This window comes from Mauremys mutica, chromosome 1, assembly GCF_020497125.1.
Source record: "Mauremys mutica isolate MM-2020 ecotype Southern chromosome 1, ASM2049712v1, whole genome shotgun sequence".
Lineage (NCBI taxonomy): Eukaryota > Metazoa > Chordata > Testudines > Geoemydidae > Mauremys > Mauremys mutica.
The window spans coordinates 325384068-325396681 of record NC_059072.1 but is presented as its reverse complement, the minus strand read 5'-3'; positions in this window follow the sequence as shown (position 1 = coordinate 325396681).

Sequence of the window (12614 nt, the reverse complement as noted above, 5' to 3'; positions counted from 1 at the left end):
GAGGATGGGAGAAAATGTGGGTCCTGTGACACTGATGGTTCAGGACCAGAAGTTTCATCCTCTTCCTCGTCTGACTCAAGTGAGAATGATTCTGGTGCATCAGGAACTGGCAGTCCTTCTCTGTGGGGTATTGGGCGTATAGCTGATGGAATGTTTGGATAATGCACAGTCCACTTTTTCTTCTTTGACACACCTTTCCCAATTGGAGGCACCATGCAGAAGTAACAATTGCTGGTATGAACTGTTGGCTCTCTCCAAATCATTGGCACTGCAAAAGGCATAGATTTCCTTTTCCTGTTCAACCACTGGCGAAGATTTGTTGCACAAGTGTTGTAGCATATGTGTGGGGCCCACCTCTTGTCCTGATCTCCAATTTTGCAGCCAAAATAAAGGTGATAGGCTTTCTTAACCATAGTGGTTATATTGCGCTTTTGTGATGCAAAAGTCACTTCACCACAAACATAACTTCTGCTATCTGCACTGTTCACACAAGTACGAGGCATCTTTGCTCACTTTGGCTAAACAGAAATGTGTCCCTTTGCAAAATCAAACACTGACAAATAAGAGAGCACAACACTGTATGATTTCTAGAGCTGATATAGGGCAATTTGTTCAGCAGAGTGATGTAAGCTTCGTTATGATTGCATCATCCATGACTTCTAGGAATAACATGATGCAATTCATATCATGTATGACGCAATACCAGCTTCAGATTGCATCATTCGTTGTTTGCCTAAAAAGCAAGTACTGTCCAAACCCAGTCATAGATTTATTCATAGATCCAGTCAAAGATGTAGAGGTCAAGCATAGGAGTTTATTACACACAGTACTGGCAGAGTGTCACCTTGCTTATTAGACTCAGAGACACTGTCAGTCAATTGATTACAATGGAATATATGGATTTTCCATGGGCAGGGGAAAGTGATGGGGTAGGTAGTTCCACACCCCAGGATAGGTTTTGCAGCAAGACAAGATAAGGATTGGCTAATGTGCTAACAGGTTACATACTGTCTCCACCCATGGTCTCAAGTTAGCAGTTAACATTTAATACTTTGATAAAATATTAGTATAAAATATATATAATGAATTCTGATTTGGGGGCCATAGGAAGAGAGTAGCTCCTCTGATTGTCCAGCAGGATACAGTCCTAGGGGTTAAAGCCAAGGAACAGTGAAAGTATATAGTAATAAAGATTGTCTCCTTTGTGTTTTAAGGTAGGCATTGGTCCCTTAGAAGGGAAGGTGGGAGGATGCCAACTTTTCATAAACTCAAGGTTGGATCTGTGGGAAGAACGTCTCCCTACAGAAGAAACTAACACAATAGGAACAGGGATCCTTTGTTCAATCTGCAACTCTGAATAAGACACAATTATTTAGTTCTTAGTGCCAACACCTGGCACGTTGCTGACTAGTCTTATTTTAGCAAAACAAGATTATCTGTTTACCCCAGCTTTCTCTTAGCTGATCACTGTTTGCTAGGCTTCTGGTCTCTTGACCATACTCTGGACTTTGGGTCTTGAAAAGAGCTGGCACAAACCATATACCAGGTTGTTATATAAAATGCACATGGATTTTAACCCTTCATGTAGTTAAACTTATTTCTTGTTTATAATATAACCCAGTTTGTGCTACTCATAATTGGGAGGAGGGGGTGAAGAAGAGGCTGTGCATACCTTCCTCCACATTGAGGGAAGAGGTGGATTTCATAATATATCTTTGGGTCTGCACTCCAAGGGAGGTGGACACCTGAGTGCTGGGGCAAGTCCCTTAAGATGAGCCTTCCCTGAACTGATCTCAGTGTCTTTTGTTCTGCAGTTGGGTGTGGCCCTGCGGTGGAGGAGGCTTAATAGCCTGGCTCAGCAAGACAGGTAAAAAGGGTATCTAGGCTGGCACAACAGGCAGGCTCAGCACATCAGGTGGCATTCTAAGGGAGGCAACCCGTCACATATATACCTTAGGTTGTGGGAAGATTCCTCATATCTTTGTACAGGCATCCCTCCAGTAACCTATCCCCATGAGATCCTTTCATGAAGAGGATCCTAGAGAACCTACCAGTTATTGGAGGTCCAAAGATTGATCATGGGGTCCCATCCCTGATCCCCCTCAGTGGGGTTACTGGGACCAATAGTGACCAACTCCAGCACTGCCTAAGAGAGAGCATTGGTACCCACCAGTGACACCTATAGACCATTTTATAGTACCATGCACAGTGGTACCACCCACTTCTCCTACCAGATGATATACAAGAGGCGCAAGAGTCTCATGCCAAGGAGATCTCACCTCCATCTGTAAAGTCCTGTTCATTTCTGAATGATGCAGTAACGCCACCACTCTTGTACACTGATTTTAAGACCTTCCAGGACATCATGAAAAGGCTAGCAGGCTGACTTCAGATCCCACTAGAGGAAGTCCAAAAGTTGAAACATTCCTTGGTGGACATCTGGAACATCAATCCTCAGGTAAGGATTACCCTAACAATCACTGAGGCTTTATCTTCCATACATACCTGTGGCAAACACCTGCCACAATCCCACATCTCGCTGAAAGGAATAGAGTACTACTAATGCCCCTGTAATTCAAATTCCCTTAAAGTGGATGCAACTAATGAGAGGAACCATCAAGCTTGCTCAGGACCCTCTCCATCTGACACAGAATCTAACCAGCTGGACTAGCTAGGAAGGAAGAGCTTCTCAGCTGCTTGCCAGTTTTGCCAGTTACCAGGCCTTGATGGCAAAATGATTAACACATACTCCAAATTACACATTTTATTGAACACTTGGCACAAGATCAGAAAGATCAGCTTCAGTCTATCACTGCTGAAGGACAGTTGGTTGTGAAAACCTCCCTGTAAATTGCTCAAGATACTGCCAACACAGCCTCCAGGTCCATGGCCACAGCAGCAGTCACAAGAAGAGCATCCAGCTCCAGTCCTCGGGCCTTCCAAGAAAAAATTCAAAACAGTGGAAGACCTTGTGTTTGAAGGGCCTATGCTCTTCGGTGAACATAAGACTCCTCTCTCCACATACTCAGACACCAGAGCAGTGTTGTAATCACTGGGGATTTATGTGCCTGTAATGAAAAGGCATTTTAGTAGATCCCAAGCTGCTCAAAATTAGAGATCATTCCAATACCATCAGCACACTTTCTCTAAGCAGCAGGAGCCCACAAAAAACGGTATCTCCCAGGCATACTTCTACCCAATTAGCCCCTCCTTCTAAGAGGCACTTTATGCCCTCAACCAAGGTGTCAAAAGTAATTCATTCCAATGGATCACCCAAGAGTATCACACTACCTACCTGCCTAGGAGCACATTACCTCAGAGAAATGGATACTGGAGGTTGTCAAATGAAGCTACATGATCCACTTCCATTCTATTCCTCCCTCAAGCCCTACCCTTCATCCTTCTCATGAGGAACTCTTAAAATGACTGGACTCTTCTCCTTCTGGGAGCAATAGAACCAGCCCGACTAGAGTCATCAGAAGAGAGAGTTCAGTTCCAATTACTTCCTTGTTCCTAAGAAAGATGCAGACCAATCCTTGACTTAAAATAACGTCCTAGCACAGCACTTCAGAATGGTGACATTAGCTACTTTAATTCCATCCTTAGATCCAGGAGACTGGGTTGTTGTACCTTAAGGACACCTACTTTCATTTAGCCATCCACCGCTCCTACAAGTGTTTCCTAAGATTTGTGCTATGGGGAGAGCACTGTCAATATCAAGGTTTTCCCCTAGGGTGTTCACAAAAATTCTCTGTGGTAATAGTTCACTTCAAGTTCAGTGTTCCCATGTTTGGATGGCTTCTCAGAGGCTGGTTGCCCCAAGAGGTCCAGTTGGCAACATCCAGCACATTAACAGTATTCTAAGCTCTGGCCCTTCACATCAGCCACAAAAAAAATCCATAGTAGCTGCAGTACAGACTTTGTAGGAGCTACTCTGGACTCCAAGAGCCTACCAACCTAAGGAGAAATTCTCCACCCAATCCAACCTAATTTCAGCATTATAGTGCAGCCCACAAATGGTGAGGACTTCTCCACAGGTCTGGCCTCCATGTATGTGACTACTTACACAAGGAGGCACTTTAGATGCCCCCAGACATGGATAAAAACAGCATATACCCAAACACACAGAGCCTGTCCAAATGCATCAGAGTGCTTGGAAGGTGTTGGATTCTTAGATGGTGGAAAGACCCATGGAGGGTCTGTGCTGGAATCCCATTTTTGCATCCAGCACCTTCAAAGGCATAGCACATGCATCTGTTGGGATGGAGAGCCAACCTACCAATAGCCAGCACAGGGCCAATGGTCAGCACAGGAATCTGCATTCAGTATCACTATACTGAAGCTAAGAGCAGTATGATATGTTTGCCAATGCTTCCTTCATGCCATATAAGGTCACTCAGGGTAATGCCTGACAACAAAGCAGCAATGTATTACTTCAACTGCCAAGCTGCAGCAAGCTGTCCATCCTTATGCGCAAAGTCACTAAAGCTATGGAACTGGTTTATCTCCCATTGGGTAGAAATAGCAGCAGTCTATTTACCAGGCCTCCAAAAAATAATTGCAGACTCCCTGAGCAGGATCACAAACAGGAGCACAAAACTAGCTTCCACAGCATCTGCCAGACCAGGGTAGTCCTCTTCACTATCCAAACAATGAAAAATGTCATCTGTTCTACTCCAAGGGAGTTTATGGCCACAACTCTCTAGGGGTTTCCCTGATAACACCATGACCCTGGACTCTTCTTTATGCTTAACTACCTATACCATTAAATCCTCAAGACCCCTCTCAAGCTGCACTGTGAGGTATCCTCATAGCACCCTGCTTGGCTGAGACAAGTGTGGTACTCAAACCTCATCTCTCTCTCAAAGGTAACGCCCCTCGGACTTCCTATCATGAAGGCATATTGACACACGACTTAGGGCCCCCATCTGTCCTAACCCCTCCTCCCTGAATCTGAGAGCATGGAATTGCCCTTTTTGGTTAAAATTCAGTCAGTTCTCTTATCCAAGAGAAAGGCTGGTATTAGCAAGAGTCACCCCCAGAAGTGGAAGTGCTTCCAGTTTGGTACTCCATCTCATCTTCTCTAACCTTGGAAGTTCCACTTTCCAAGACTATGTATTAGGATTCAAAACACAGGCTGTGATAGAGCTCATTGAGACACCTTTCCACTAACCTAGCCAGAACTTTGGTGTCTTTGGCCACACCACAGCTACTGGATTTCTTAACAGCCCATGCAACTTGTTTTCTCCTATTCAACAACTTGCCCACCCCACAGGACCTCAGCCTGGTTTTAAAACACTTTTTTTTTTTAAAGTCCCTTTGAAACGGTGGCAACCTGTTCCTCCCCCCACCTCTCCCTCAAAATTTTGATCTTAATCACTATCCCCTCAGCAAGGTGATCTGGGAGCACTCATGGAGGACCCACAATACATCACCTTCTGCAGAGTCAAGGTTATATCTCCATCCTTGCTTCCTCCCAGAGGTCTCCTTGGAATCACTAACCAGGAAATTTGCCTGCCAGTTTTCTGCACAAAACCTCATGCCTCCAGAGAAGAATAAAGCTTTCATTCACTGGATGTCAGAAGGGCATTTGCTTTCTAGCTGGACAGAACTTAAACCATTCCAGGTCTCTCCTAGGCTACTTGAATCAATTGCAGATAGTGTGGAAATCGATTGGTCCTTCATCCTAAGATTGTCTAAGTGGGTTTCAGGTTGCATCTTGACCTGCTATGAAAATGCAATGGTGCAACCCCTCCTGAGTAACAGCACATTCCACTAGTGCAGGAGTAGGCAACCTATGGCACGCGTGCCAAAGGCAGTATGCGAGCTGATTTTCAGTGGCACTCACACTGCCTGGGTCCTGGCCACCGGTCCAGGGAACTCTGCATTTTAATTTAATTTTAAATGAAGCTTCTTAAACATTTTAAAAACCTTATTTACTTTACATACAACGCTAGTTTAGTTATATTATAGACTTATAGAAAGAGACCACCTAAAAAAGTTAATGTATTACTGGCATGCGAAACCTTAAATCAGAATGAATAAATGAAGACTTGGCACACCACTTCTGAAAGATTGCCGACCCCTGTACTAGTGTTCAGTTCACAGCTATAGCACTACTGAAGGACATTGGATTGCTACTTTGTCTTCTATCCATATCTTTACCAAGTATTATATCATCTTACCTGCTTCCAGAGACATCACATTCAAAGTGACCTGGACTTAACTCTTCAGCACCCCCCCACCTCACTGAGTTACTGTTTGGGAGGTTCCTACAGTGGAGCCCCCGTAAGGGACACATACTTGAAGGAGAGGTTACTTACCTTCCAGTAATGAGGGCTTTGAGATGTTTTCGCCTTCAGGGTGTTCAGCCTCCTGCTCTTCTGCTGTTGAATTCGGCTTCACAGTTAAGGAACTGAGTGGCAGCAGGCTTGTACCTTCCTGGATGCCCCGCTCTGAGCAACTGGAACTGCTCTGTGCAAGCATGGGCCTGCAGATACTACATTGCATGCCCAATTGAGAGTGCACAAGCATGCGCACAGGAAAACCAAGTTATGTCTTATGTCCCTGTGGAAGAACTTGGGTTCTTCTTCGAGTGATTGCTCCTATGCATTCCAGTTAGGTGTGCGCGCGCCGCGTGTGCACGGCTCTTCGGAACATTTTTACCCTAGCAACACTCGGTGGGTCGGCTGGGCGCCCCCTGGAGTGGCGCCACTATGGCACAGGATATATACCCCTGCCGACCCATCCGCTCCTCAGTTCCTTCTTCCCGTCCGTGACGGCCAGTTGCAACAGTGGAGCGCAGCTTAACTGACCTCCACTTCCCTACCTACTCGTAGTTTCTCTCGTTCTGTTTACAGTTGTAGTTAACTTTATTTTGTTTGTAGAATAGTATTTATTTTACAGGGGTTCGGGGTTTATCCCCTTCCCCTCACCCGGTACCGGGTCCGATGCCCGGTCCACAGGGTTGTGTAATGCTCGGCCGGCCATAAGCCGCTGCCGACAAGAGATCCTCTCTTAAGTGCCTCGAGGGATCTCACCACACAGATAAGTGCTGCTTTTGTGAGGCCTTTCATCTGAGAACAAAGGGGAGCGGGACTTTCCCCTCAAGCAGCTCCTGAGGGAGGCAGCTCTTGCTCCTCCGCTCTCGGCGCCGAGCGCTGGTTAATCTTCAAGGAGCGCTCCCTCGGCACCGGATCGCCGGTACCGCTAAGGCCTCTCGGCACCGACCGTCGCCGACGTCCCTGCTCCGCAGCTGAGCGCGATGCTCAGTCGGATCGCCCGGCACCGATGTCTGCCACGGCACCGACAATATCCGCACCATTAACTCCGGCCAGGCAAGAGCCGTCGAGTCCGGTGCTGGAAAGCTCCCCGGTACGAACCGTGGTCGAGCTCACTCTGAAGCTGCATCCGAGCTGCCTGCTCCGCAGCCGAGCGCGATGCTCAGTCGGATTGCCCAGCACCGATGTCTGCCGCGGCACCGACAATATCCGCACCATTAACTCCGGCCAGGCAAGAGCCGTAGAGTCCGGTGCTGGAAAGCTCCCCGGTATGGTCCGTGGTCGAGCTCGCTCTGAAGCTGCGTCCGAGCCGCCTGCTCCGCAGCCGAGCGCTATACTCAGTCGGAGCGCCCGGCACCGATGTCTGCCGCGGCACCGACAATATCCGCACCATTAACTCCGGCCAGGCAAGAGCCGTCGAGTCCGGTGCTGGAAAGCTCCCCGGTACGGACCGTGGTCGAGTTCGCTATGAAGCTGCGTCCGAGCCACCTGCTCCGCAGCCGAGCGCTATGCTCAGTCGGATCGCCCGGCACCGATGTCTGCTGTGCACCGACGATATCCGCACCATCAACTCCGGCCAGGTAAGGACCGTCGAGTCCGGTGCTGGCAAGCTCCCCGGTACGGACCGTGGTCGAGCTCGCTCTGAAGCTGCGTCCGAGCTGCCTGCTCCGCAGCCGAGCGCGATGCTCAGTCGGACCACCCGACACCGATGTCTGCCGCGGCACCGACAATACCCGCCCCATTCACTCCGGCCAGGCACCGCCGTCGAGTCCGGTGCGGGAACGCTCCCCGGTACGGCCCGTGGTCGAGCTCGCTATGAAGTGGCGTCTGTGGTGCGAGCTGTGGTCGAGCTCACTATTCCCTCCACGCCGGAAACATTTCCACAGCGACGGAGTTGCTGGCGAGGGCAGAGCCTGCGCTGCCTCAACCCCCGGCACCGCCGGTGCGGGTTACATAGTCAATCGGCAAGCCTGCCTTGATCAGTCCACCCTCCGTCGGCACCGCAGAGCGGTACCGTTTACGATCGCGGTCCCACAGATGTTCTCGGTCCCGCCGATCGAGGTCCCGACGCCGCTCTCAGTCTCGGCACCGTTCTCCATGTCGGTACCAGTAGTACTCGTGGCACCGGTCAGCGTCCCGCAGCACCGATCCATCCCGGTACCGATCCCGGGCGCAGCGTCGAGTGATGTCAGTTACAGACGCAGACTCTACCATGGGCTTTTCAGCTCCTCCAGGGCCATCCAGACACGCATCAGTGTCGTTCCGTGCGGACGCTTCCTATGCGTAGGACTCTGTTTTCCGATGGGCCCTCCAGAGTCTTCCAGGAGACCTATCAGTGGTCATTCTGGACGCCTTGGGTGTCCTACCACGCCAGCGGCGTACCAGTGATCCCATCTCGCTCCGCTCCGTCGGAGCTCTGGGTGCCAGAGGTGACAATTAGCTGTCCCCCTCCGACCGGTATGGAGCAAGCCCCGGTTCATCCACCGGGCTCCCCGATCCCGCCGGATCAGGAGGTCATCCAGGAGCGCGAGCCCACACAGGACCCACTTCTCCCTGGCCTTTCTTCTTCCTCCTCCCCGGATGGGGGGGCAGGAACATACTCCTCGGGCCCTCCTCTAATCCAAACGCACCAGCTCCTATATCTAAGGAGGCTAGGCGTATGGTCTTACTGGGCCGTAAGATATACTCGGCGGGGGCCCTGCAACTTCGTGTGGCAGACTGGCAAGCCCTGCTTAGCCACTACTATGGGTGGCAGCCAAATTTACAGAGGCGGTTCTTCAGAACTCCTGCTCTGGCCTCGGGGGTGGCCACAAGATGGCTCCAGTTATCGAGCCTTCCCTCGCAGCTGCGGCACACTGTACAGGACTTGCCCTTCAATGACAAAGGCCTGTTCCCTGGAAACACTGGCCCTAAGCGGCAAAGCCTAGAGGGCAGCAGGGTTGCTTTGAGCTCTCTCTCTGTCAGCATACACACGCCGGTAATTCAGAACCGACATTGCCGTCCCCAGCGTATCCGCTCTTTCCCTGCGCCTTGCCAAAGTCAGTACTTTGCCAGCGGGCGTGGCTTACGCGGTCGTGGGCGTCAATCCGGACCCCAAAGGTACAGGAGGTACCTAAGGACGAAACCTATCCCCTAGGCGAAGGGAGGTCTCAGACCTATCCTAGACCTGCGGGACCGTGACAAGTCACGAGGCAGATAAGTTCCGCATGGTACCCAGGGGGGACGTCAATCCCATCCTTGGATCCCGGAAACTGGTACGCCGCCCTCCATATGCAGGGCGCATGTTTCACATCACTATTTCTTCTCCACACAGAAGGTGCCCTCGTTTGGGGCCTACCGTCGTTTCCAGTATACGGCCCTCCCGGTTGGCCTCTATACAGCCCAAGTGTATGCAAAGTGCATGGCTGTAGTCGCCGCGTTTCTTCGCCACCGTCGGATACACGTTCTCCGTATCTAGACGATTGGCTCATTCAAGGGACCACCAGGCCCAAGTTACCAGTCGTGTGGGCATCGACACGGACCTATTCCCGTGTCTAGGCCTGATGATCAATGGAAAAATCCACTCATTCCCACACAGGGAATAGAATTCATTGGGGCCGCCCTGGCCTCCAGTCTCTCCAGAGCCTGCTTACCTCAGCCTCGGTTTCAGGCGAGGGTAACGATTGTACAAGGCCTACGGTCCTTCCCGACAACTTTGGCTCGCACTTGCCTAGGTTTCCTGAGTCACACGGCTGTCTGCACGTTTGTAACCGAACATGCCAGGCTTCGCCTCCGTCCACTTCAATTGTGGCTCACCTGGGTGTACCACCCGGGCAGAGATACCATACTCGTGGTCGTCTCGTTCCCCCCCGAGCATCCTAGGCTCCCTCGACCAGGAGTCAGCGCCCTCCCCTGGTGTATCCATGGAGGCTGTTCCATTCACCCCTCGGGGTCCCTCCGGACAGACACCCCATCTCTCGGCTGGGTGCTCCCCTGGCTCGGCTTCGCACTCACGGCCTTCGGTCGGCGCGAGAGATGGCCTTATACATCAATGTCCGAGAGCTGAGACCGGTCTGCCTTGTGTACCAGGCGTCTCAGCTGGCGGATCGCCTCAGCAGATCCTTCCTGTCTCGCAAGTGGTCGTTTCCTCCGGACATTATCCATTCCGTTTTCCGGACGTGGAGCTTTTCCCGCATAGCCTCCTCGCTCTCGCAAGAACGAAGAGAGAAAGAAGTTCTCCTCGTTCCAAGGCCTCTCCCCAGGCTCGGTCTTGGGGGGGTTTCCCTGAGGCCATGGATCAGCCATCTGCTGTACGCCTTTACACTGTTCCCGCTGGTTCACAGGGTCCTGCTAAAAAAACTCCGCAGGGACAGAGCGCACCTGATCGTGATCGCTCCAGCGTAAACCCGGGCAGCACTGGTGCACCATGTTGCTAACACCTGTCGGTAGCCAACCCTCTTGCCCAGACCCCGTGTCGCGGGATCATGGCGAGCTTCACCACCCGGACTTGTACTCCCTGCACCTCACAACAGGGCTGCTGCGTGGCTAACCCGTTCCGAGTTACGTGGTTCTGCCTCGGGTCTACAGGATTCTCCGGGGTGGTAGAAAATCTTCCACTCGGTTAATGTATCTGGCCAAGTGGACGCGTTTCTCCTGCTGCTTCGAAACACGCAATGTTTCTCCCGCCGAGGTCCCGATCCATTCCATCAGGTTCCTCAGGGCTTGGAGCGTTTATACCCCCCAAGTGGGGCCCCGCCATAAACCTGGGTCCTCAACCTGGTTCTAACCAGTCTATGCCTGCCCTATTTGAGCCAATCTCAGCATGTTCATTGATATACCTGTCCTGGGAGACGGTTTTCCTGTAGCCTTTCAAACGGCCAGACAAGTCTCTGAGATTCAGGCTCTCACAATAGGCCCACAGTATAATGTGTTCCTCTAGGACAAGGGCAGTTCTTACCACGTCCGCCCTGCCTCCCTAAGGAGGTGTCGGCCTTTTATATCTACCAGGATGTCTTCCTTCAGGTCTTCTTTCCGAAGCCACTCTCATTGCAAGGAGAACAACAATTGCACTCCTTCGACGTCCGTAGGGCGTCCGCAATCTATATCTGGCGGACAGAGCCCTCTCGTAATGCCCCCAAACCGTTGTCGTACCGGCATACCGGACGAAGGGCTTACCTGTCTCCTCCTAGAGGATTTCATATTCAATGACGTTGTGCATCCGCACCTCCTGGATTTTTGGCCCATGTTCCATGGAGCCATCTTACTGCACATTCCACCAGGGCTCAGGCTTCTCTGCTGCCTTCCTGGCTCACATACCCTTTCAGGGGATGTGTCGTGCAGCTCCCTGGTCCTCGATCCACACTTTTGACTCATTGGTCCAAGAGTCCATAGCTGATGCAGCCTTTGGCTTAGCAGTTTGCATTCTGCAACATCTAACTCCGACCCACCCACCGCCTACGTAAGGCTTGGGAATCACCTAACTGGAATGGCATAGGAGCAATCACTCGAAGAAGAAAAGACGGTTACTCACCTGTAGTAACTGTTGTTATTCGAGATGTGTTGCTCCTATCCATTCCAGACCCGCCCTCCTTCCCCACTGTCGGAGTAGCCGGCAAGAAGGAACTGAGGAGCGGATGGGTCGGCAGGGGTATATATCCTGCGCCATAGTGGCGCCACTCCAGGGGGCGCCCAGCCGACCCACCGAGTGTTGCTAGGGTAAAAATGTTCCGAAGAGCCGTGCACGCGCGGCGCGCACACCTAACTGGAATGGATAGGAGCAACACATCTCGAAGAACAACAGTTACTACAGGTGAGTAACCGTCTTTTTCTGTAAAGTAACTAACCTCTTCTTGCCCTGCAACAAGTCCATTTGGTGAGTCCCAAGTATCAACAGATGTTAGAATTCACATTTTATATGCTGCCTAAATAAAGTGATAAGCACCACTGATGCTTAGATTCTGCTTCGGTGGTCTTGCAGCATTACATGCAGCTTAGCTCTTATGTTCCTGGCTAGTTAGGACTCAGCTCTAGCACCAAAAACTTTATCAGCTGGCAATTAGTTTTAGCATCTCTCTTCGATGTCTAATATAAAGTCTCCTTGAACCCTTAGGCCAGTGGTCACCAACCTGTTGATCGTAGTGCTTGTGGGCACAGGCTGCGCATGGAGACCCCACTACTCCCTCTCCCTCAGAGACATGCCAGCCGCTTCCATGCAGCCTGCCTGAGCCCCTCTACGCCACCGACCGGAAACTGCCTGTGGTATGTGCCTCACGACCAGAGCCTGCACTTTGCACCCCCTCTTGCACCCCAAACACCTGCCCCAGCCCTAAGTCCCCCTTCTAGAGCCCTCACCTC